The sequence below is a fragment of the Hypanus sabinus genome, chromosome 6, assembly GCF_030144855.1.
Source record: "Hypanus sabinus isolate sHypSab1 chromosome 6, sHypSab1.hap1, whole genome shotgun sequence".
Lineage (NCBI taxonomy): Eukaryota > Metazoa > Chordata > Chondrichthyes > Myliobatiformes > Dasyatidae > Hypanus > Hypanus sabinus.
In genome coordinates this window covers 42,372,620-42,398,720 of record NC_082711.1, presented here as the reverse complement: position 1 = coordinate 42,398,720, position 26,101 = coordinate 42,372,620, and the positions used below count along the sequence as shown (strand labels likewise).

The 26,101-nt window shown below is 42.2% G+C and overlaps 1 protein-coding gene and 1 long non-coding RNA gene across 8 annotated transcripts in view; one reads left to right on the top strand and one right to left on the bottom strand.

The window, feature by feature from the left end:
- The window catches only part of jcada (junctional cadherin 5 associated a), a 203,419-nt gene that overhangs the window by 55,014 nt on the left and 122,304 nt on the right, over positions 1-26,101 (top strand). For 3 of the 7 annotated variants that reach the window (XM_059971995.1, XM_059971996.1, XM_059971990.1), the window contains exon 1: positions 7,573-8,013. The exons of 3 other annotated variants lie outside the window; for them this stretch is intronic. The gene's annotated coding sequence lies outside the window, so the exon portion shown is untranslated. Of the gene's footprint in view, positions 1-7,572; positions 8,014-11,095; positions 11,163-26,101 lie in introns of those variants that run through there. One more of the 7 variants, XM_059971994.1, reaches the window with a different exon arrangement.
- The window catches only part of LOC132395421 (uncharacterized), a 65,169-nt gene continuing 59,990 nt past the window's right edge, over positions 20,923-26,101 (bottom strand). Inside the window, exon 3 of the long non-coding RNA XR_009512606.1 lies at positions 20,923-20,956. This is a non-coding gene — a long non-coding RNA (uncharacterized LOC132395421). The remainder of the gene's footprint in view (positions 20,957-26,101) is intronic.

The window sequence follows — 26,101 nt, the reverse complement described above, 5'->3', positions numbered from 1 at the left end:
TGGATAGATATAGCTCCAATTCAAAAGAGAATACATCTCAACTATATACATGGTACACACTACTATATACAGACTTTCACAGTATACTAAATTTTAAATTGTACCATTCAGACCTAAAGATTTAATCACTGTGGAGGATTTCTTACTCTTGTGGGATAATGTCTTTCCTAACAGGGTGGGGCCACTCTGCTTGGCAGGTGAGACTTGTGGCTGTGAAATAACCTCAGGTTCTGGGGCTTCTTCCATGGTGATTGTAGGAGTTGAATCTGAGACGACAGGAAGTGGTTCTGATAGTGGTTTCTTCTCTAATGATCAGCTATGCTCTCCTCAACTGATCAATGTGCTGTCTCCAGATGATATCTGCCACAAACTCCACTGTGTAGGAGAGCAGCCCAGTCCTGTCCTGAATCTTTCCGACACCCTCTTTCGATCACTTCTGTGGTCCCTCACCAGAACTGCTTGTCCAGGAGTGAAACATCAAACCTGCTTGTTTGAGGAGCCTTCAATTCGTCTCATCCGTTGGTCCTGCATACTGTATCTGAGATCGGGTTTGAGGAGATTCAAGTGCAAATACAAGGCGGGGAGTAGCAGGACCGAGGAACGGCACAGCTGGTGAGTTGTTGGCTGTGGAGTGTGCTGCATTGTGACATATAAGGAGGAAATTGGCGAGCTTCAGGTTTGGTGTTAATGCGGAGTGTTCTGCTGGCATTGCTTATAGTGCACTCTTTAGATGCTGGACAAACTTTTCCACCAAACCATTTGCAGCTGGGTGAGATGGTGCAGATGTAATATGTCTTATTCCATTCATTTTTAGGAATGACTGGAACTGCTTCCCTACAAACTGTGGTCCATTGGCACTGACTAAGTGCTCTGGAACACCAGTCTTTGCAAAGAGGCTTCTCAACATATCAACAGCGTGCGAGGCTGTAGTGGAGACTATTGCAAGCACTTCTGGCCACTTTGTAGCTACATTCACTGCTACCAAGAAACTTATGCCCATGAACGGTCTGGCAAAATTCACATGAATCTTTGGCCAGGGCAATGCAGGCCATTCCCAGGGTTGGAAAGCACATTTCTAGGCATCTTTTGGACATGTTGTCATCCTGTCCAGCGCATAGAAAGCTGCTTGATCTGCAGATTTATCAGGTCACCAGACAAAGCTTTGAGTCAACATTTTCATTTTAAACATGCCTAGATGACCAGCATAAACATAGCTCCTCCCACACTTTATCTCTCAGCATGGCTGGTACAACAACTCTTAATCGCCACATAAGGCAAGTTCATCCTGGCGCTGGTAAAGATGGTGGAACTGAAGTTGCTACATTCCAACCATTTTGGGTGGCCGTGTAGACCTGAGACAGTTTAGGATCTGTTCTGGTTTCCCTCGGGGTCATCTCCGCCATGACTGAGAGACTTTCAATTTGTGTTAGGGAGAATATGTCAAGAGGAGTGTCCTTTTTTGTAAATTTTTTTCAGTATTACTTTCCCAAGGGCAAACGGGATAATCCATCTGCATTTCCATGATTAGTCATCCTCTTGAATTCAGTCTTGTAGTTGTATCCACTGAGAAACAGAGCCCATCTGCTGCTGTTAGTGGAACTCCCTCCTGTGGATTGAAAACGGACACAAGCGGTTGATGATCAGTAATGAGGAATGGTGTCACAGAAAAGCAGTGTCCATTACTAAGGGCCCCTGGCATCCAGGGCATGCCCATTTCTCACTGTTACCATCAGGAAGGAGATACAGAAGCCTGAAGGCACTCACTCAGTGATTCAGGAACAGCTTCTTCACCTCTGCCATCCGATTCCTAAATGGACATTGAGCCCATGAACACTACCTCACTTTTTAAATATATATTAGTTCTGTTTTGCACAATTTTTAATCTATGCAATATACATATGCTGTAATTGATTTACTTATTTATTTATGACCTCAGTCAGTCTGGATCAGAATCAGCATCTCCAACACCATCACACTGAGCACGGGGGCCCCCCAGGGCTGTGTGCTCAGTCCACTGCTGTAAACTCTGCTGACCCATGACTGTGTTGCAACACACAGTTCAAACCACATCATCAAGTTCGCCGATGACACCACCATGGTGGGTCTCATCAGCAAGAACAATGAGTCAGCTTACAGAGAGGAGGTGCAGTGGCTAACGGACTGGTGCAGAGCCAACAACCTGTCTCTGAATGTGGACAAAACAAAAGAGATGGTTGTTGACTTCAGGAGGGCACGGAGCGACCACTCTCCTCTGAACATCGATGGCTCCTCTGTAGAGATCGTTAAAAGCAGCAAATTTCTTGGAGTTCACATGGCAGAGAATCTCACCTGGTCCCTCAACACCAGCTCCATAGCAAAGAAAGCCCAGCAGCATTTCTACTTTCTGCGAAGGCTGAGGAAAGTCCATCTCCCATCTCCCATCCTCAACACATTCTACAGGGGTTGTATTGAGAGCATCCTGAGCAGCTGCATCACTGCCTGGTTCAGAAATTGCACCATCTCGGATCGCAAGATCCTGCAGCGGATAGTGAGGTCAGCTGAGAAGATCATTGGGGTCTCTCTTCCCACCATTATGGACATTTATACTATATGCTGCATCCACAAAGCAAACAACATTATGAAGGACCCCACGCACCCCTCATACAAACTCTTCTCCCTCCTGCCATCTGGGAAAAGGCACCGAAGCATTCGGGCTCTCATGACCAGACAGTGTAACAGTTTCTTCCCCCAAGCTATCAGACTCCTCAATACCCAGAGTCTGGACTGACACCAACTTATTGCCCCCTACTGTGCCTATTGTCTTGTTTATTATTTATTGTAATGCCTGCACTGTTTTGTGCACTTTATGCAGTCCAGTGTAGGTCTGTAGTCTAGTGTAGTTTTTTTTCTGTGTTGTTTTACGTCGTTCAGTGTAGTTTTCGTACTGTTTCATATAGCACCTTGGTCGTGAAAAACGTCTCGTTTTTACTGTGTACTGTACCAGCAGCTATGGTCAAAATGAAAATAAGAAAGTGACAACTTGAATATTTTTACCTTCTTTCTTCCATATTATGTATTGCATTGAACTGCTGTTGCTAAGTTAACAGATTTCACAACACGTGCCAGTGATAATAAACCTGATTCTGATTCTGATTCTGTTAAGGGTAAACCCTCTCATACAATTACTGGTGAAATATTTTACACCCCAAACCAGCCTCAAGGACTCTGTCAATCTGTGCATAATTTTTCTCTGCAGTGGTAAGGGAACGTGATGCAAAGGCTATGGGCCATTCACTTCCATCACTCATGTTTAATGACTGCACCTGTACCATAAGGTGAGGCATCACAGACAAGCTTCACTGGATGTTGTGGATCATAATGTGTGAGTACAGTGTCTGATGTCACCATTTCCTTTGCCTTTTGGAAAGCCACCCCACACTGCTTTGTCCATTGCCATTTCTTCCCAATCTGCAGTAACGAGCTCAAATGGTGGAGCACAGTAGCCAGGTTTGGCAGGAACCTGTTACGGTAATTGACAAACCCTAAAAAAGGACTGCCACTGTGACACGTCCTTTGGCCTTGAGGCATCCACCACTGCTTGAATTTTCTCGGGACACTTGCATAATCCTTGTGCATCAGTACTATGACCACAGTAAGTAATGGTTGGTTTAAAGAATTCACACTTGTTGCATCATGCTCTGAGCCTGCAATTTTCTATTTTTTTTTAAAGAATGTCTTGAGATTTTGGAGGTGTTTCTTGTCATCCTCACCAGTAAAAATGATGTCATCAGCTTTGCAACAGCTGGACCATAGCTTTCAGCCAGAGTACAGGTGCACATGCTACTGTAAAAATAAGCCTATTACAGTAATAAAGCCCTTTGTGAGTGTTTCTGGTGAGAAACACTTAGACTCTTCTTCCATCTCCTTAGTAGGTAGGCCTCAACTAAGTCCACTTTGCTGAAGTGTTTTCCTCCAGAAAGGTTCGCAATGATACCCTCTATCCTCGACAGGGGGTATTGAAAGGCTTTCAGTACTGGTTTGATGGGAGCCTTAAAATCACCACAGATTTTGAAAAACACATTGCTGGAAAGGACACCTTCAGCCTTCATATGATCTAACTCACTGGCTACTTTATTATAGAAGGTATAAGGAACTGAACAGGCTTTGCAAAATTTAGGTGCAGCATATGCATTTAACACTATTTTACCTTTGATATGTTTGAGTTTTCCAATGCCATCCTTGAACACTGCTGTGGCATCATCCAGTATCTTTCTTAATTTGTTTTCAGTTGACTCTGTTGCAGGGGATGTGGCAAGCAAATGGTGGATGGATCTCCAGTCGAGTTGCAATTGACTCGGAATGCTGGCCCTCCTATTTTTTTTAACCACATACAAGTCCAATGTGGCTTGTTGGTTGTTGTATTTCACAGTTACAAATGTCATTCCCATAGGAGATACCTTTTTCCTGGTATATGTTCTTAGCTGGAAATCTGTAGGCTTCAGTTTAATATCTTTGAAATGCCACTCAAAGTCACTTCATGGAATGACTGAAACATCCATAAAGTGTCCAGTTCCACTTTAGTTAATTTGCTGTTCACTCCTAGTGTAAGTCATATTGCTTGCCTTTGTTAGATTTCATGTAGTAAATCTCAATGTGACCCAGCCCTGTGTCACTCCCATTATTTTGGACAACATGCGGCTTAGTGCTCTTCTGAAACTGCCACGTGACTTTTTATCTGTGTATCCGACATAGTGGCATTTTCTGCAGTTTTCTCCTTTAAACCTGCATTGGTCTGGTGTATGTGAGCCACTGCTACAATGTTAACTTAATTTGTTTGTACAGGCTGTTTGCTGTTCAGACGTTGCAATTTTGTTTATGCTCAACTTCATTCCTCACTCCTACTCAATTACAGCTCTGTCCTCTGTTTCCATTAATACAGTAATTTCAACTGCTCTTTTAAATGGGTATGGTGCTTCAGTTAGGAGCCAGTTTTGAATGCTTTCTTGTAAGATTCTTCAAACTAAACTATCTCTCAGTTCATCAAGAAGCCCATTGGTGAACTGACAATGCTCAGATAATCTCTTCAATTCAGCCCCATACACTGAAACGGACACCCCTTCCTTTTGATTCCACTTATGAAACCTAAAGTGTTCTGCAATCAACAATGGTTTTTGTTCTAAACATTCTTGCATGGCTTCCACAATATTAGCAAAGTTCATTTTGGCTGGTTTGGTTGAAGCAGTTAAACTTCGAAACAACCTGTCTGCCTTTAAGCCTCATGCTCTCAGCAAATCTGGTACTCACTTCCCATTGGCTATTCCATTTGCTCTCAAATACTGCTCAATTAGCTCCATATACATGAACCAGTTACATGATGAGCAATTGATTGCATCTGTCTTTATAATCTAGCCAGCCATTTCAACTCTTTTTTTGTGATTATTATCACCTGGTACTCGCTGTTTATGAACTGGCGAATCCTTCCATTTTCTACCTTTTTTTAAACTCAGCCATGTCTTCCCTTCTGAAGAAACATGAAAAACAATTAACTGCTTGACTACACCTCTTAAAACTTGATTATCTCACTGTACTTCCTGGATCAGTAGTCATCTCAGATTCATTTTAAAAATATTTTGTCACCACTGTTATGTTTTATAACTCCAAAACATTAAACTAAATAAAAGAGAGACACAGGAGTCCGAAATGTGAGTTTAACTTCTTGTTTACTTTAAGCAAGGCGCACACGCATCATGTGGTAGTGCCATAATGTATGCAATTTTCTTAATTTTACATATAACCCTCAATGCAGTATGTAAACAATAAGGAATGCTTAGTCAAGCAACATATTTACAACACTACTCAAATATTACTGGAATATTAAACACACACCATTCCTGGCCACTTGTACCTGCAAAGCTAAACAGGAAAAATGGTCCAGTTGTGCAATCCAAACATACACAAAAAAAAAGTTCAAAACCAGAGTTTCAAGGTGCACACTCCTTACACTGCCTGGAGCATTCCTTTATAGCTCACCTTTCACTTCCACATGAACATCTGTCCATGTGTTCAGTGCCTTCAGCTGAGAGTAGCACACCTTAAGCAGAAGTTTATGTGATGGTGAAGGGAACCAGTAGACTTAGTGAAAAGTAAAGAATCGCTCAAATAGAGATTGAAAGAAAGGACTATTACAGGACATAGGAATACAACATACAATTAGGGACCACAAATTGTGCGTCCATTTCTTTGAAACATAGTGATAAGAGTAAGTGAATAATATTTAGAAAGAGCACAATCTTCACCTCATTAGTAGATTATCACTACATCACAGTGCATGATAAGGACAGCCAATGAAAATGACATCATGTTAAGATGATAAACAAAATATATATAATGATACAAGGCCTGGAATTCACTATTTGCTGATGCTGGGTCAGATCTGCCATCATCCAGTTACAATGTGTGTGGTCTCTTGAACCCTGAACTTCTCATGACATTCAACACAACGATCACCAAATTGTGTCTTTGAGAATTTTCTCTGTTTCAATGCTTTCTGCTATACTAGTTCTACTTTTTGGTATAGTAACTCATCCATAGGCTGTTGTATAATTGGGTCAATAATGGAAAGTTTGGCCATTGGAAAGAAGCCTGTGCTTCCTTTTGTTGAAGCAGTATTTATGGAAGTGGAACCTGGGATCACTATGACCCAACAGTGTATGACCCAGTTACTATCATTGTCTCTGAGAAGCATCTCCTTAAAAATCATAGAGAAATCCCTCATGGATTCAAATTCGGATGCAGATTTATTTATCGCATGTACATTGAAACATACTGTGAAATGTGTTATTCGTGTTTACAACCAACATAACCTTGGGTTAGTCCATAAGTGTCACCACATATTCTGGCACCAACAAAGCATGCCACAATGCTCAGCAGAAGATCTGACAGGGAAATCTATGCCTGTATAGAATGGGATTTGGCTGATGACTGTGTGACGTTGGTCTGAGTTTCTTCATGGAGATTCATTGATCTTGTTCCGAAACACTGTTTGGTTTGCTGGGGGAGGGACAGAACTTCTGCGAAGTTTTTTAAACCCACCACCGAAGGACGTGTAAATAGCTTAAGATAGTCACTGTTGGGCGAATTGCAATGGCAAATGTCACAGAGATAACTTAGCTTCAATGAAAGAGATTAACTGAGGCATTTTGGGGTTTCAAACATTTGATCAAGTTGCAGGTTGACCCTGTTTAAGCTTAAAGGGACTGATAAAACTCTTGCTAATCTGTTGTCATTGGTTTTGTTCTGCACTGTTATGCGTCAGATGACACAGTTTAACACAGACCTGCTCTGAAAAAGCATATGGGACCTCTGTGAGGGATTTGTATTTGTGGTTGAGCTGAATACTTCTCTGTAAATTACTGAATTTGCATAGTCTGGTGATGGAACAAGGAGAAAGAATCTCCCATGTCACACTCCAAATTTCAAAACTCTGCGGCTTATTTTCTGCTCTAATCCAAAACAAGGCTGATTCAGCAGCCCAGATCCCGAAGCAGCCTCTTTATCACCCAAATCAAAGATTCCACATGATGATTACATCCCCCTGTTGAGACACAGCTGGACTCCTCAGCTTAGTGAACTCCTGTTCACCTTACCCTGAATTAGGCAAACACTACAATTCCCCCAAAGATAAGTGCAGAAGCTTTAATTTGCACAGATCCACAAGGTGCTCATCAGCTTGTGGTTTGTCCAGAAAATCCCTGCTTTCTTTCAAGCAGAACGAAGATCAATGTCTTTACAAATCTGCCAGCCTCCATCGTGGTGGGCTGGATCTTGCTGGCGTGTGATGGCGAATCCAAACGGAACCGAAGCTGCTCAGCAATTTAAGCAGCTGGAAGTCCCAGGCTCTGGTCTGTGATACATGGAAATTGCATTGGGGAAGTAATTGTCAGGGCCTTCAGCTGGTTAGACCCTGGCCCAGGAGCCCTGTCCCATCAAGTTCAGTGCGGTTTTCACACTTCATGATTGGAAGCAAAAGAGTAGGTAAGATGCAATTGGTATTACTTCATTTTATTTTTTTTTTAATCATTAGGAAGTTCTTAATTTTTTATTTTTATAAATGTTTATTTATAAATGTTTATAAACGGACTAACAGACTGGTGCAGAGCCAACAACCTGTATCTTAATGTGAACAAAACAAAAGAGATGGTTATTGACTTCAGGAGGGCACGGAGCGACCACTCCCCGCTGAACATCGACGGCTCCTCGGTCGAGATCGTAAAGAGCACCAAGTTTCTTGGTGTTCACCTAGCGGAGAATCTCACCTGGTCCCTCAACACCAGCTCCATAGCAAAGAAAGCCCAGCAGCGTCTCTACTTTCTACGAAGGCTGAGGAAAGTCCATCTCCCACCCCCCATCCTCATCACATTCTACAGGGATTGTATTGAGAGCATCCTGAGCAGCTGCATCACTGCCTGGTTCGGAAATTGCACCATCTCAGATCGCAAGACCCTGCAGCGGATAGTGAGGTCAGCTGAGAAGATCATCGGGGTCTCTCTTCCCACCATCACGGACATTTACACTACATGCTGCATCTGCAAAGGAAACAGCATTATGAAGGACCCCATGCACCCCTCATACAATCTTTTCTCCCTCCTGTCGTATGGGAAAAGGCTCTGAAGCATTCGGGCTCTCACGACCAGACTATGTAACAGTTTCTTCCCCCAAGCTATCAGACTCCTCAATACCCAGACCCTGGACTGACACCTTGCCCTATTGTCCTGTTTATTATTTATTGTAATGCCTGCACTGTTTTGTGCACTTTACGCAGTCCTGGGTAGGTCTGTAGTCTAGTGTAGCTTTCTCTGTGTTGTTTTTTAATGTAGTTCAGTCTAGTTTTTGTACTGTGTCATGTAAACCATGGTCCTGAAAAACGTTCTCATTTTTATTATGTACTGTACCAGCAGTTACGGTCGAAATGACAATAAAAATGACTTGACTTGACTTAAATTTTTCTCATTATTTTTTTTAAAAATTGGATTCATTTAAAAATATCGAAATTTACAGCTTTTCCAAGTCAGTAAATTTGGGGCTGAGGCTGCAGGCCAATGCGATTGGTCCATTTGATCAGATCAATACTTTTTCCATGTAAATATGTGATGGACACTGCACTTGGATCAGGATGGTGCGCTACATTCCAAGCAGGGGCACCGAGCCAGTGAGTTCTGTCCCAGCGAGTTCAGTGAGTGGGTGAATTTCTTCCTGGCTGCCTAATTCCTCATGCCTCCTCTAGCAGTAAAAACAGGAATTTTAGCATTTTTGTGTTATTCTTACTGGTTAACAATAATAACAAAATGAAAATCCAAAAGCAATCAGCCTGGATTATGCTGTATATAATACTTGCAGTAAGTTCAAAGTTGAAAATTCAAGCTAAATTTATTTTCAAAGTACTTTTGTTATGATATACAACCTAGAGATTCAATTTTTTGCAGACATTTACAGGAAAAAGTAATAAAATTTACAAAAAAAGACATAAACAGATAAAGGTTGACAAACAGCCAGTGTGCAATGGAGGATCATGCTGAGAACATGAGTTGTGGAGTCTTGAAAGTTAGTCTGTAGGTTCTACATTCAGTCAGAGCAGTGGTGAGTGAAGTTACCCAGACCAGTTCAGGAGCCTGATGGTTGTGAGTAATGACTCTGCCTGAACCTGGGAGGCATGGAACTAAAGCTTCTGTACCTCTTGCCCGATGGTAGTAATGAGAGTGGGACATGGCTTGCTGGAGGCTGGAGATCTTTGATGGATGCCACTTCCTTGTGCAGTGCTCCATATAAATTTATTCAATGGTGGGGAGTGCTTTGTCTGTTATGGATGAGGTTGTGTCCACCGCCTTCTGTAGCCTTTTCCATTCCTGGGCATTGATGTTTCCATACAAGGCCGTGATGCATTAGATCTGTGACCCTAGAAATGACACACTGACACATCATAAGCAGTCAAGCCCTTTTGGTCATCAAAGGCCCTGCATAGATACAAAGCTTTCTTTCCTAGAAGTACTGACTCATGCTGGCACAAAATTCCAGGGCACTGGTAGCCTCCAGTACTTCACTTATTCAGCCATTTCACAAGGATCTGCCTTTGTTCCAGCGGGCCACTACAGACCAGTGCAATCCAGATCCCACTAAAGTCACTGGATACAACATGAGTCTTTAACATGTTAGAGGAGGGGCAGTCTCTAGAATCTAGATAGTCTAGAATACCAGTGGCAGAGTCCTGGATTCCCCCTTCCACAGCTCTTAATCTCTTTCACCCTTCCACCTACCAGCTTCCCAGACCTTTACTTCATCCCTGCCCCCACTCCCAGTTTCACCTATCACCTACCACCTTGCACATCTTCCTCCCCTCCCTCCAGCCTCTCGCTCTAACTTGTCATCTTTTTTTCCTAGTCCTAATAAAGCGTCTCAGCCCGAGACATCGACTGTTTACTCATTTCCATAGATGCGGCCTGTCCTGCTGAGTTCATCCAGCATTTTGTGTGTGTTTCCCGGAGAAGCTTGTGTTTATGGTAATTAGTTATGGAGGCCAGCCTGAAGGTATTGCAGAAATCAAGCTGGACATCAATGCCAAGACTTCTGTGGATTTCAGCAGCACTACTGGTAAAGATATTATTGAGGTGGTGACATCACTAAGATGACATTCAGTAACTCAGCTGAAGGGATGAATAGGAATGAGAAACTGCCCCTGCCTTATACAGCTTCCTCTTAAACTGGCTAACATCCTGATTATAGCCTCTGAGTTGTCTCTCAATGAAGACTGTCCAGAATGACATTTTACTTTAACATTCTTGTGTGAACAATTGTATATTTCTTAAGTACTTCATGATGTAAAAATAAGCCAGGATAACGTTAGAGTTAACAATAAGTCCTGCCACTTTTGACTGGAGGCTTTCCTCCTTCACTGAATGAAAGATGAAAGGCACAAAGACGAGGGGGGAAATGCCTCCCACTAACTACTATTTCTGTTAGCTCTCATGTCACTTCAGAGCTATTAAGCTGGCAAGGATAGCAAATCCAGCCACAGTTTCCTTCATGAATGGCTGCCCATACTGAGCATGCTCAGCAGTCTCTTCACGCATTGCTTTACCACACACCCAAAAGGCAACAAGCAGGCAGGCAGGGTTTGAGCCGCACTCCTGGTAAGTAAGTAGTCCTTTTCCACTTACATCAGGAAATCCATCGCCAGTTGTATTGTACACAGTTGTGGAGCTGCTGCAAAGTTTAGCCAGGAACCTGAAAGCATCTGCTCGCTTTGAAGGCACTGTAAATGAGTCAGTAAATACTTGCGTTAACTCAATATTTTATACCTTGCTGAACAGTTTGCTACTTAAAGTAATAAAGACATTTTTAAACAAATTATTTGTGTAGAACATTGCATTGTATTACAATTTGGTTTACTGTTGAATAAAAATGGAATGCTTTAGTAAGCAAAATGATTTTATATTTAAAAATCTGCTAGAGCTGAATCTGTTTAAAGGAAACAGATAGGATTTCGTTCTGCCACACCGTCAACAGCTGCAAAGGTAGTTTTCTTAGGGCTTAGTTTAAACCTGCCACTTACTTTGTTTATGATTTAAATGTCCATCACCAAAGGAAGCCCAGTGTGCAACTAATTAAGCCACTTTCTAATTTGGAGTGTGTACTTGTAAGGAGATTGCCAGGCTTGTGGTGATTTCCTGTCAAAAATATTGCTTGCTGGTTGAGCTACTCCATCAGGGCTAATACTTCAACCCCCTGGAAAACAATAAGATTGTCAGCAAGTTTGCCCTTTCTGCCAGTCCAGGTCAGAGATGTGTATGAAGAGAGGTGGAAGAGGCCAGGTGTGCAAGATTGTGTTAACTCCATGTTGCATGCTCTGAACGAAGGGTGATATTGTGAGTACAGTAACGAATGAATACTTCGGAGAAAACTTGGAGAGACTAAAGCCTGGAAGTGGATGGCTTGCAGTTTTTTTCTTGATTGAAGTACCCCTTAATAACGCCCAAATCTCTGCAGCTCACTAAAGGACGTGCCATTTAGCTTCTTCCCTGAATGTCTGTAAGCCTCAGCCCATCCAAGAGGACATTTTTCCTCTTTTAGTATGCTCTTGGGTCAGGTGGCCAGCTTCATCATTGTTCGAATGACTGTGGACCTTCCATGTGCAAGATCTAGTCTCCGTCATGGGATTTCTGGGTTGAGTTTCACTGCTGTCATAACAGAACAGACAAGTTAACTCAGCTAATCATCATCTGCCTCATACAGTCACCTGGAACTGATACTTTCATTGTAGTTAACTACCTGCCTCTCACTGTGGTCAAAACCAAATCAATTCTTATCAACCTGCTGACTTAAGTTAAAAGAAGCACCTAGAACAAAAAAAATCAGATATCGCAATTCATCATTTTATTAGATATTAAGGTGCTGATTTGATTTGATGCAAACACACTTCATTGTATGTTTCAATGTGCGTGACGATCTTTAATCTAATCTTTATCTCATTCCAATTCATTAGAATTTTAATTAGTATAAATAATTGTTCTTTTGCCTTTATAACCCGTCTCAATTAATTAATCTGCTGACAAAATGTAAGTCTTAAACCAAACTAACAAGTAGCAAGAGACCCTTTGTCTGGGCTCTGACTATCCATTTCCCTCCACAGAGGCTGCCTGACCCATTGACTTCACGCAGCATCTTGTGTGTGTTGCTCAAAATTTCCAGCAATGTCCTGTGTCTCCAGCTTTTAAATGGAACTACCAAAAAGTGTTGAGACAGAGAATCACAGAAACATTGATCAGTGCTGAAACCTGAACCCTCAGTGGTCAGAAAAGAAATCAGTGGTTTTCAAGGACAGAAAGAAAACGGAGCATTGTATTTAGTGCTGATGGTGGATGTGATTGTAATCCTGTGACGAGTGATGTACTAGACCTGATGGGAATGGTTTAAACTAATATGGTAGGGGAATGGGAACCAGTATGATCGAGCTGAGGATGAGCCAACATATTTGCAAGCAGATGATGGGTGTAACATGGACGTAAGGAAGGACAAGCTAATGACCAGGTACAAATGCAGACAGAGCAAAGAGTTAAATTGTACCACAGAGGCAAAATTCAAAAGGGTAAAGAATGCAAGACTGAAAATGCTGTATTTAAATCCTCATAACATTTGGTAAAAGGTGGATATACTGTTGGCGCAATTAGAGATTGGATGGTATGACATTGTGGGCGTCACTGAAAGAAGGCCATAGATGGGAGCTTAACGTCAAAGAATATACTTTGTATCAAAAGGACAGGCAGGAAGGCATAGGCAGTTGATAAGAGATAGAATTCCATCTTTAGAAAGAGGTGACATAGGATCAGAGAATGTTGAATCTTTCTGGGTGGAGTTTAAGAAACTGCAAGGGTGAACAAAACATTATGGGAATCATATGGGGTTGAGTTTGAAAAGGGAGCTGGACTCAGAATCAGAATTATGTTTATTATCACCGGCATGTGACGTGAAATTTGTTAACTCAGCAGCAGTAGTTCAATGCAATACATAAGAAAAAATAATAAATAAAATAAAAATAATAATAATAATAAATATATAAGCAAATCAATTACAGTATACGTATATTGAATACTTTACAAAACACGCAAAAAAAAGAACAGAAATACTGTATATTTTTTTAAAGTGAAGTAGTGTCCAAGGGTTCAATGTTCATTTAGGAATTGGATGGCAGAGGGAAGAAACTGTTCCTGAATCACTGAGTGTGTGCCTTCAGGTTTCTGTACCTCCTACCTGATGATAGCAGTGAGAAAAGGGCATGCCCTGGGTGCTGGAGGTCCTTAATAATGGACACTGCCTTTTTGACACACCACTCCCTGAGGATGTCCTGGGTACTTTGTAGGCTAGTACCCAAGATGGAGCTGACTAGATTTACAACCTTCTGTAGCCCCCCAATACCAGACAGTGATGCAGCCTGTCAGAATGCTCTCCACGGTCCAACTATAGGGCATGTAATAAGAGTAATATCACAATTGTAATGGGAAACTTCAATATGCAAGAGGATTCGGAATATCAGATTGGTGTCAGATCATAAGAGAGGGAATTTGTTGTTGCCTACAAGATGGCTTTGTAGAGCAGTTTGTGCTCGAGCCTACTCAGGGAAAGGCTGCCTTAGATTGACTGTTGTATAATAGCCCAGATCTTACTATGGAGCTTAATGTAAAGGAATCCTTGGGAGGCAGTGATCATAAAATGATTGAATTCACACTGCAATTTGAGAGGGAGAAGCATAACTCACATGTATCTGTACCACAATAGAATAAAGGGAATTACAGAGGCATGAGAGAGGAGCTTGCCCATGTGGATTGGGGGAGGATGCTGGTAGATGTGAAGCTTCTGGGAAGAGTTCACAAGGCACAGGATAGATATGTCCCGCAGAGGAAGAAGCTCTCAAATGGCAGAGCTGGGCAACCGTGGCTGACAAGTTAAGGATTGCATAAAAGTCAAGGAAAGGGTATATGTGGTAGTAAAAGTGAGTGGGAAGTTGGATGATTGGGAAGCTTTTAAATCCAACAAAAGCCAACTAAAAAATCTACAAAAAGGGAACAGATGAAATCTGAGGGCAAACTAGCCAATAATATAAAGCAGGATACTAAAAGTTTTTTTTCAGTTCTATAAAGAGTAAAAGGGAGGTGAAAGTTGATATTGGATCACTGGAAAATGATGCTGGTGAGGTAGTAATGTGGGACAAAGATGTGGCAGATTAACTTAATGGGTACTTTGCAGCTATCTTCACTGAGGAAGACACTGAGGAACAGCCTCAGAATTTAGAACAGAGATAAGGAGGAATTTTTTTAGCCAGAGAGTAGTGAATCTGTGGAATGTACTGTCACAAACCATGGTGGAGGCCAAGTCCATGGGTATATTTAAAGTGGAAGTTGATAGTTCCCTGATTGGTCCAGGCATCAAAGGATATGGCAAGAAGGCAGGTGTATGGGGTTGAGTGGAATCCGCGATCAGCCATGATGGAGTGGCAGAGCAGACCTGATGGACTGAATGGCCTAATTCTGCTCATTTGTCTAATAGTCTTCTGGTCTTATAGTGTTATGTACTGAGACCTTCATCATTTACTACGTACTTCGACGAAGTAAATATGAATGTAAAAGGAAAGCTTACAGATCACAAAATTGACAAAGTTTTGTTGACAGTGAGAAAGGCAGTCTTAGGCTACAGGATGGTATTGGTCAGTTAATCAGATGGACAGACAGACTTTGATGCTGCTAAGTGTGATGTGATACTCCTTGGAGCACTAATAATGATAGGATATACACAATAAATGATGGGGTCTTGGGGATTATTGAGGAACAGAAGGATCCCTAAAGGTGGCAGTGACAGACAGATAAGGTGGTGAAATGAAGGCAGGCGAGATACTTAACTGCATTAGCGAGGGCACAAAACTAGAGAAAGAGGTTATTGGCAATGGCCTACCCACCATCAAGTAAGTATATAGAAAAGGCCCGGAAAAGAGCCAGTAATATCATGAAGGATCCCATGCACACTGCTCATGGACTGTTTGTCCCACTCTCATCAGGGAGGAGTCGACATAGCATCCATGCCAAGACCACCAGACTCAAAAATCGCTACTTTCCCCTAGCAGTACGGTCGACGAACACCTCCTCCTCTGAGCTCCACCACTATTATTTCCTGTCAGTCACCTTTGTACAGCCCAGTGTCACTTTATAGACATAAAGTTAATCTTGAACCTTAAAACATTTCAGGTCGTAGCTGGAAAACAGTGTACAGTCCAAGGATGACACTAATTGAAGAATATAATTGTACTGGGGAGAGTGCAGAGGAAATTCACCAGAATGTTGCTTGAGATGGAGCATGGAACTTATGAGGACAGACTGCAGAGGCTGGCTTTGTTTTCCTTGGAGCAGTGGCGGTAGTGGGGCATCCTCATGCAAAATTATGAGGGGAAAAGATAGAATAGAGAGTAGCAAACTTTTCCCCACAGTAGAGATGTCTAAAACTAAAAGGCATATGTTTAGGATGAAGAGTAAGACTTGCAGAGGGGATCTAAGGAAGAACTTGCTTCTGCTAAAGAGTGGTTGGAATCTAGCAAACAAATGTCTAAGTGGGTGGTGGAGGCAGGGACTCTTAAAGCATTTAAGAAGCATCTGGCTGAGCACTAGAATCACTAAGGCATGGAAGGCAGTAACTAACATGCCAGTGGATGATACTAGAATGAATGGGAACTTGAGTTTAATGTGACATGGTGGCACTTTCTGTATTGTATGTGAGCCCATGATTTCTAGGGCACTCGTCATAGAGTTGAACAGTATGGAAATAGGCCTTTCAGCCCAAATGGTCCGTGCCAACCAGGATGCCCTTCTAAGCTAGCTCACCTGCCCTCATTTGGCCCCATCCCTCTAAATCTCTCCCATTCGTGTCCCTGTCCAAGTGCCTTTTAAATATTAACATCTCTGCCTCAGCCACTTCCTTTGGTAGCTCAATCCATATGCGGACCTGCCTCTTCATGAAAATATCACTCCTCAGGTTCCTATTAAATCTCCCCCTTCTCATCCTAGACCAAGGGTCGGCAACGTTTACCACTGAAAGAGCCAATATGGACCCATTTCCCACAGAAAAGAAAACACTGGGAGCCACAAAACCCATTTGACATTTAAAATGAAATAACACTGCATACAACTTTTTTTTGCCTTTATGCTATGTATAAACAAACTATAATGTGTTGCATTTATGAAATTGATGAACTCCTGCAGAGAAAACGAAATTACATTTCTGCATGCAACAAAAACATTTTGAACTCAGAAAAAAAGACGTTGGGTTGAAGGTTACTCCATAGTTAGCCTACCTTGGATCGAAGAATTAAAAGAAAGCGCGCACTGGCGGGTGTCAGGCATTGGCAGTGGTGATGTATATTAATAGCGATAAAAAAACACGTTGTAGCGGTGTGCTACACGCAGCGCTAAAATAATGACACTGCAGTCAAAGATAACTTTATTCGAACTAAACAGCCTTACTTTAAAGCCTCCCTCAACCCGTCCCCGTGGGCACGGATGCTCCAAAAGACACGTACTCACAAACCGCCGTAGGCTATCTCCCTTAGCCTGAACGCTGGCTAATTGTGAGCCGGTTTGGATGTGCCAGGAAATGGGGTCGCCACAACGTTTTATTTAGATTGTACGAGATCACCATAATCTTCAAATTTCGAATTACATTTCAAAAACTAACAAACCACGGGGAGCCGCAGTACAGAGATGAAAGAGCCGCGGGTTGCCGACCCCTGTCCTAGACCTATGCTGCCTAGTTCCTGATTCCGCAACTCTGGGTAAAATACTCTATCTATTCCCTCATGTGGTTATAGTACCTCCATAACATTATCCCTTATTTTCCTATGGTCCAAGGAAAATTATCCCTACTTGTTCAGCCTTTCTCCATAATGTTAAGCTTGGCAATATCCTCGTAAATTTCCTTTGCATTCTTTTCCCAACTTAATGGCCTCTTTCCTATAGCAGAGTGACCAAAACTGAATACAATATTCCAACTGTGGCCTCACCAACATGTTGCCCAATTGCAATATAACTTCTGTACTCAATGGCCTGACTGATGAAGGCCTAAGCACAAAAGATTCTGCAGATGCTGGAAATCCAAAGCAACACACACAAAATGCTGGGGGAACTCAGCAGGTCAGGCAGCATCTGTGGAACGCTATACACACTTGATGTTTTGGGCTGAGACCTTTCAGGCCTGATGAAGGGTCTGGGCTTGAACCATTGACTGTTTATTCCATTGATGCTGCCTGACCTACTGAGTCCCTCCAGCATTTTATGTGATGAAGGTCTGTATGTCAAAAGTCTTCTTCATAATCCTGTCTGTTTGTGATGCCACTTTCTGGGAACCACGTAGATCATAAGACCAAAAGACAAGAGCAGAATTTGGCCAATCAGCCGATTGAGTCTGCTCCTTCATTCCGTCATGGCAGATCCTGGATCCCATTGGACTCCACATACCTGCCTCCTCACCATATCCTTTGATACCCTGACCGATTAGAAACTTATCAACTTCTGCTTTAAATATACCCATGGACTTGGCCTCCACTGCAGTCTGTGGCAGAGCATTCCATAGATTCACTACTCTCTGGCTAAAAAACCTCTGTAATTTAGTTCTAAAAGGTCGCTCCTCAATTTTGAGGCTGTACCTTCTCGTTCTGGATAGCCCCACCAGAGGAAACATCCTCTCCACATCCACCTTATCTAGTCCTGTCAATATTCAATAGGTTTCAATGAGATCCCCATGCATTCTTCTAAATTCTCAAGAGTACAGGCCAAAAGTTGGCAAACGCTACTCATATGTTAACCCTTTCATTCCCAGAATCATCCTCGTGAACCTCCTCTCTCCAATGACAACTCATACTTTCTGAGATATGGAACCCAAAACTATTGACAATACTCCAAGTGTAGCATGACCAGTGTCTTATAAAGGCTCAGCATTATCTCTTTGCTTTTATATTCTACTCCCCTTGAAATAAATGCCAACATTGCATTTGCCTTCTTTACCACAGATTCAACCTGTAAATTAAGCTTCTGGGAGTCTTGTATGTGGACTCCTGAGTCCCTCTGTACCTGTGATGTTTGAACCTTCTCCCTATTTAGATAATAGTCTGCACTATTGTTCCTTTTACCAAAATACATTATCATACATTTCTCAACACTGTATTCCATCTTCCAATTTTTTGTCCATTCTTCCAATTTGTCTAAGTCCTGTTGCAATTGCATTGCTTCCTCAGCCTATCTTCGTATCATCCACAAACTTTGCCACAAAGCCATCATTTCCATTATCCAAATCATTGACAAACAATGTGAAAAGTAGTAGTCCAAATGCAACACCTTGCACTTATCTGAAAACTATCCTTAAACTTTCATAGTCAATGAAATAATTATGTAACTTTCTTATTGCTGTAATTAAAAACAAGTCAATTAGATTTGTGCACTGCAAGCTTTGTCAAGTAGCAAAGTAAAATAAAGATGAGATTTTAGTGAAAATCAGAAATATGACAATATCTATAACAAAACCAGAAATGCTGAAATTACTCTGCAGATCAGGTGGTAACAGTTCTGAGTGTTTCCAGCATTCTTTGTTTTCACCTATTTTAAACGTACTGAGTGATAATTAATTTCCTTGCATCCTCACATTAGTGCCACCAATCTCATGTACATCTCACAGAGCAGATGGGGGCATCATTTAATGTCACATCTGAAAGATATTACATCTGACAACACAGTACCTATTCAGCACTGCTCAGGAATGCAGCCCCAGATATTTGTTTTCAGATCTTTATCCTGCAGCCATTTGATTTAGAAATGAGATTACTACTAACTGAGCCTCAGGTTGAATTGCAATTGAATCAATTCCAAGAAATAAACATGCGCTCAATTATCTAGGTTGTCACCTCTGAGCAATTCTGTGCGGGTGCTTCTCTATCAAAAGTAGCATCTTTCGAATGTGCTATTGAGGACTGACCGGTATTGCATATCTGTTAAGTCCACAATGGGTTAATTATATATGAAGCTTTTCATTGAGCATAAGACATGGGAGCAGGATTAGGCCATTTGGCCCATTGAGTCTGCTCCACCATTCATCATGGCCGATCCATTTTCCCTCTCAGACCCAATCTCCTGTCTTCTCATATCTCTTCCTACCCCGATTAATCAAGAATCTGTCAATCTCTGCCTTAAATATACATAATGACTTGGTCTCTGCAGCTGCCTGTGACAAAGAATTCCAGAGATTAACCACTCTGTGGTTCAAGAAATTCCTTCTCATCTCCATTCTAAATGAGACCCCTCTATTCTGAAGCTGTGTCCTTTGGTCTTAGACTCTCCCACCATAGGAAACATCCTCTCCATATCCACTCTATCAAGGCCTTTCACCATTCGATAAGTTTCAATGAGGTCACTCTTCATTCTTCTGAATTGCAGTGAATGCAGGCCCAGAGGCTTCAAGCACTTTTCACAGGACAAGCCATTCAAACCTTGAATCATTTTCCTGAACTTCTTTTGAACCCTCTCCAGTCACAGCACATCCTTTCTAAGATTGGGGGCCCAAAACTGATCACAATACTCCAAGTGAGGCCTCACCAGCATTTTATAAACATTACATCATTGCTTTCCTGCGAATGTGGTGAAGGTGTGGGATGTGGGGACTTCAAACAAATTCCCCACCATGATTTCTAGATTCTCTGGTTTGATAAACACAATGTCTTTTCTTTACCCTGAGTTTCCTTCTGTTCTTAAAATAGATGCAATAAATCTAGTCCATTGTATGTGAAGCTTCTTTTTCTTCTAAAATGTGTGACAGGAATTTGTTTCCTCTCCAACTCTGCTTTTGTATTCAATTCTCTAATTCAAAAACATCAAGAACAAAATATCACAGATTTGTTGCTTCATAATATCTGTAGTAAGTTATAATGGACACATGCTTCACTTTAAGTATCCATCCCATATCAGGACTTATTCTTTATACAAAGTATCTATTGGTTAGTGTTGACATACAGTTGGCCCCATACTCCTGTAGCATAAAGGACATTGGTGGACTCAACTATGTGTAGAAAAAATTAGCAAAATCAATATGACTGTTTCATACTCTTAATTATTGTAATACAAGAAACTCTAGAGTTGAATATTCACTAGGATGAACAGAAGTTAAAGTAAGGTCAAGTCCATTTTGCAATAGGATAATTTCATATTTCCTACCTACCTATGAGTATGATGGCAGCTCATCAGAACCCTTCGCTATTCGTAGTGGAGTCAAATAAGGATGCGTGTTGGCCCCAACATTATTCGGCATCTTCTTCTCTCTGCTACTGAAGCATGCGTTTGGGACATCGACAGACGCCATCTACATGCACACCAGGTCTGATGGGCAACTGTTCAACCCTGCGCATCTGAGAGCAAGAACAAAGGTGCGAGAGATCTTAATACATGACATGCTTTTTGCTGATGATGCTGCTATAACCTCACACACCAAACAGCAACTACAAACTCTCATGGACCGCTTCTCTAAGGCATGCAAGGACTTCGGGCTTAACATCAGCCTAAAGAAAACAAATGTCCTTGCCCAGAACATAGTGGAGCCACCAGTCATTACCATCAACAATTACGATCTAGAAGTGGTCCACAAATTCACATATTTGGGGTCGACCATTAGCGACACTCTCTCCCTCGATGCTGAAATCAATAGGTGTATCGGCAAAGCAGCATCGATCCTTGCTCGAATCTCCTTGAGGATCTGGGAGAATCCAAAACTCGCTACAAAGACCAAGACTGCCTTGTACAATGCATGCGTTATCAGCACCCTCCTGTATGGTAGCGAGACTTGGACCATCTACTCCAAACAGGAGAGGAAACTCAATAGTTTTCACCTTTGCAGCCTTCACCGCATCCTCGGCATCACCTGGAGAGACAAAGTCCCAATCTCTGAGGTCCTCTCCCACATTGGACTTCTCACAATGTCCACACTTTTAAGACAACGCAGACAGTGCTGGCTGGGCCACGTCCGTCATATGAAGAATGGCAGACAGCCAAAAGACATCCTCTATGGAGAACTAGCAACAGGCAAGAGGAACATTGGTAAACACCAGCTTCACTTCAAGGACCTCTGCCTTAAAAATCGACACAGAGTGCCGGGAGGATACAGCAGATGACCGCAACAGATGGCGAGGTACTATTCAGGCACACCTAGAGCAAGGCGAAACAGTGATCCTGAGTCAGTTTGAGGAGCGGAGAGCTAAACAGAGAACACAGTGAACAGCGGACAACAATTCCACAATGCCCTACACAAGCAGCAACTGTGGCAGAGCCTACCGTCCCAGAATTGGCCTCAATAGCCACAGTCGACACTGCTCGACAAACCAGTGACTACCAGAGGCGTAGTACCCATGGTTGACCATGACCAACGGAGGCCACACAACCTACTTTGGAAATCTAGTTGTCAAAACTATCCTTTCAAATAACTGAACTCCCCTGCTATATTCCTCCTCCTTTTCAAATCTGCTATTACTACACTGAAAGACTATCCAAGCCCACCCAGCCCTTCTTCCAATTCTTGCAAGCTTCAGTTTCAGCTTTTCTCTCCTCTCCATAGTCCCTGACCATGCTTTGGTCTCCAAATCTATCTCAATCTCCCCTGCAAATTCTACATCTGTGCTTCTCCAACAACTTGTAATCCAAAGTAATAATTTAAATAACAGCATCCTGCCCACAAATCATTATCTTTAGTGAAATTGACATGTAAGTAGAGATACAAGTTATTATCAGGAAGCAGGAATGGTGGTGGAGCTGGGGAAGATTAAAAGGTGGAAATTCTAATTTTTATGGTCATAAACATTCTTAAAATCTTTGGTATAATAAGGAGACTGGATCACGATTGTAATCTCATTTTGAGTTTTCTCTATTTTAGAAATGGTGTTTAAATTATAATCATTGTTTTAACAAGTATTAGTCTGATGCTTTTCCTTCAGACATGGTAGCAATTCAAATTCACACCTTATACATAGAGACACAGAAAACCTACAGCACAATACAGGTCCTTCAGCCCACAAAGTTGTGCCGAACATGTCCCTACCTTAGAAATTACTAGGCTTACCCATAGCCCTCTATTTTTCTAAGCTTCATGTACCTATCCAAAAGTCTCTTAAAAGACCCTATTGTATCTGCCTCCACCACCATTGCCAACAGCCCATTCCACGCACTCTCTGAGTAAAAAACTTACCCCTGACATCTCCTCTGTACCTTCTCCCCAGCACCTTAAACTTGTGTCCTCTTGTGGCAACCATTTCACACCTGGAAAAAAGCTTCTGACTGTCCACATGATCAACGTATTGTGCTTTGTAATTATTTTTTGTCTATTTAATGTAATTAATTCTCAATTAATCTAATGATTATTATTATTCTTATGTAATAGAAATCTAAAATTCATTCTAAAATATTAATTTGTTGAATAAATGAATGGAAATTTTTAATAAAATTATTCATACTGAAGGGTGAGATAATACTGGGCATCACGTGTTAAAATTAATTTTATATATATATATACCACAAATAATTTAGGTATTCCTTATTGAAGTTTATGGCATTATTGTAGTTTTGAAACTATCAGTATAATTTCAATTTATCAATTCTAGCATAATCAAAGAGATCACAGTACTTTATAAAGTGCAAGAGATCATAGAGTCTTGATGTGGTCTCTCTTCCAGGAGTCCTAGACACTTTTCACAGGAAGAAAGTGTCATGGGTTCTTTGTTCTGGAGTTTAATTTGTTTCTTTCTGCTGTTGCATTATTTTTGATGCAATTACATTGAATAAAAGGAAGTCACATGGAGTTCCTCTGCAAGAGCATAACCTGAGAAGCGGCCTAGATAGCACCAAACATTTGGAGAACATCGAATGGGTCAGTGAGAATGGAGAAGCTTGAAGTAAAGGAGGTTGAGAGGAAACTGAATGGAGGTAGAGAAGTTTGTAACTGTTTTGGAAAGGAAAAGTGAAGAAGCGTATTTTCCTTATGGTCAATTGGTCCTCTTAGTAAAGACCATAAGACATAGGAGCATAATTAGGCCATTTGGCCCATCTAGTCTGCTCAGCCATTCAATCATGGCTGATCCTTTCCTCCCCTCCATGTCCAATCAAGTACCAACCAAGCTCATACACCCAACAACCTGACCTCTACAGCTGCCTGTGGTAATAAATTCCACAAATTCACCACCCTCTGTCCAAAAAAAATCATTAAGCAATTACCATCAACAGATCACTTGCAATACTAGAGGGAACAACACACTGGACCATTGTTACATCACCACCAAGAATGCCTACTGTGCCATCCCATGCCCTCTCTTCCAGAAGTCTGATCACCTGGCTGTACTTCTACTCCCTGAGTATAGGCAGAGACTGAAGACTGCAGCACCAGTAGTGAGGACCAAGAAGGTATGGACAAGGGAAGCACAGAGCGCCTACAGGACTGCTTTGAATTGGTGGGCTGGACTGTATTCAGGGATTCATCTTCGAACCTGGATGAGTATTCTACAGTTGTTACTGACTTCATTAAAACCTGTGTGGATGGCTGTGTTCCTGCAAAGACTTACTGTACATTCCCAAACTAAAAGCCGTAAATGAACCAGGAGGAACCTTGTCTGTGAAAGACCTGATCTGTGGCACTCAGGTCAGACAGCCCAGGGCCTCATTCAAAAAACCAGGTATGATTTGCAGAGGGCTATTTCAAGGGCAAAGAGACAATTTCGTACGAGGTTGGAGGTGACATCGGATATATGGCAACTCAAGCAGCGTTTGCAAGACATTACTTCCTACAAAACAAAACCCAATAGCATGAATCGCAGCGATGTTTCACTACCAGATGAACTCAATGCCTTCAAAGCCAACTTTGAAAGGAAGAACACAACTACAGCTGTGAAGATCCCTGCTGCACCTGATGACCCTGTGATCTCTGTCTCAGAGGCCGATGTTAGACTGTCTTTAAAGAGAGTGAACCCTCGCAAGGCAGAAGGTCCCGATGGAATAACTGGTAAGGCTCTGAAAACCTGTGCCAACCAACTAGCGGGAGTATTCAAGGACATTTTCAACCTTTCACTGCTACGGGCAGAAGTTCACCCTTGCTTCAAAAAGGCAACAGTTATACCACTGTCCAAGAAGAATAATGTGAGTTGCCTTAATGACTATCACCTGGTAGCACTCACATCGACAGACAGACAGACATACTTTATTGATCCAGAGGGAAAATGGGTTTCGTTACAGTCACGCCAACCAAGAATAGTGAAATATCGCGATATAAAACCATAAATAATTAAATAATAATAAGTAAATTCTGCCAAGTGGAAATAAGTCCAGGACTAGCCTGTTGGCTCAGGATGTCTGACACTCCGAGGGAGGAGTTGTAAAGTTTGGTGGCCACAGGCAGGAATGACTTCCTATAACGCTCAGTGTTGCATCTCAGTGCAATGAGTCTCTGGCTGAATGTACTCCTGTGCCTAACCAGTACATTATGGAGTGGATGGGAGACATTGTCCAAGATGGCATACAACTTGGACAGCATCCTCTTTTCAAACACCACCATCAGAGAGTCCAGTTCCTCCCCCACAACATCACTGGCCTTACGAATGAGTTTGTTGATTCTGTTGGTGTCTGCTACCCTCAGCCTGCTGCCCCAGCACACAACAGCAAACATGATTGTGGTGAACTATGTGGCTGTCTGGACACGCCCCCTGCTGACTGCTCCTGTGGCTCCTCCCACAGGCCCCTGTATAAAGGCGATCTGAGGCCTGACGCTCGGCCTCAGTCTCCAGGACAAAGTATGATAGACACTCACTCCTGGTTCCTTCTTCCAGTCAATAAAAGCCGATATCTCGCCTTACGTCTCAGTGTGAGTTATTGATGGTGCATCAATGATAGCACTGGCCACCACAGACTCATAGAACATCCTCAGCATCGTCTGGTAGATGTTAAAGGACCTCGGTCTCTTCAGAAAATAGTGACGGCTCTGATCCTTCTTGTAGACAGCCTCAGTGTACTTTGACCAGTCCAGTTTATTGTCAATTCGTATCCCCAGGTATTTGTAATCCTCCACCATGTCCACACTGACCCCTTGAATGGAAACGGGTTTCTGGTGCCTTAGCCTCAGGTCCACCACCAGCTCCTTAGTCTTAGTCACACGAAGCTGCAGATGATTCTGCTCACACCATGTGACAAAGTTTCCCACTGTAGCCCTGTACTCAGCCTCATCTCCCTTGCTGATGCATCCAACTATGGCAGAGTCATCAGAAAACTTCTGAAGATGGCAAGGTTCTGTGCAGTAGTTGGTCTGAGGTGTAGATGGTGAAGAGAAAGGGAGACAGGACAGTCACCTGTGGAGCCCCAGTGCTGCTGACCGCTCTGTCTGACACACAGTGATGAAATGCTTTGAGAGGTTGATCATGCCTAGACTGAACTCCTGCCTCAGCAAGGACCTGGACCCATTTCAATTTGCCCATCGCCATAAGAGGTCAACGGCAGATGCAATCTCAATGGCTCTTCGCACAGCTTTA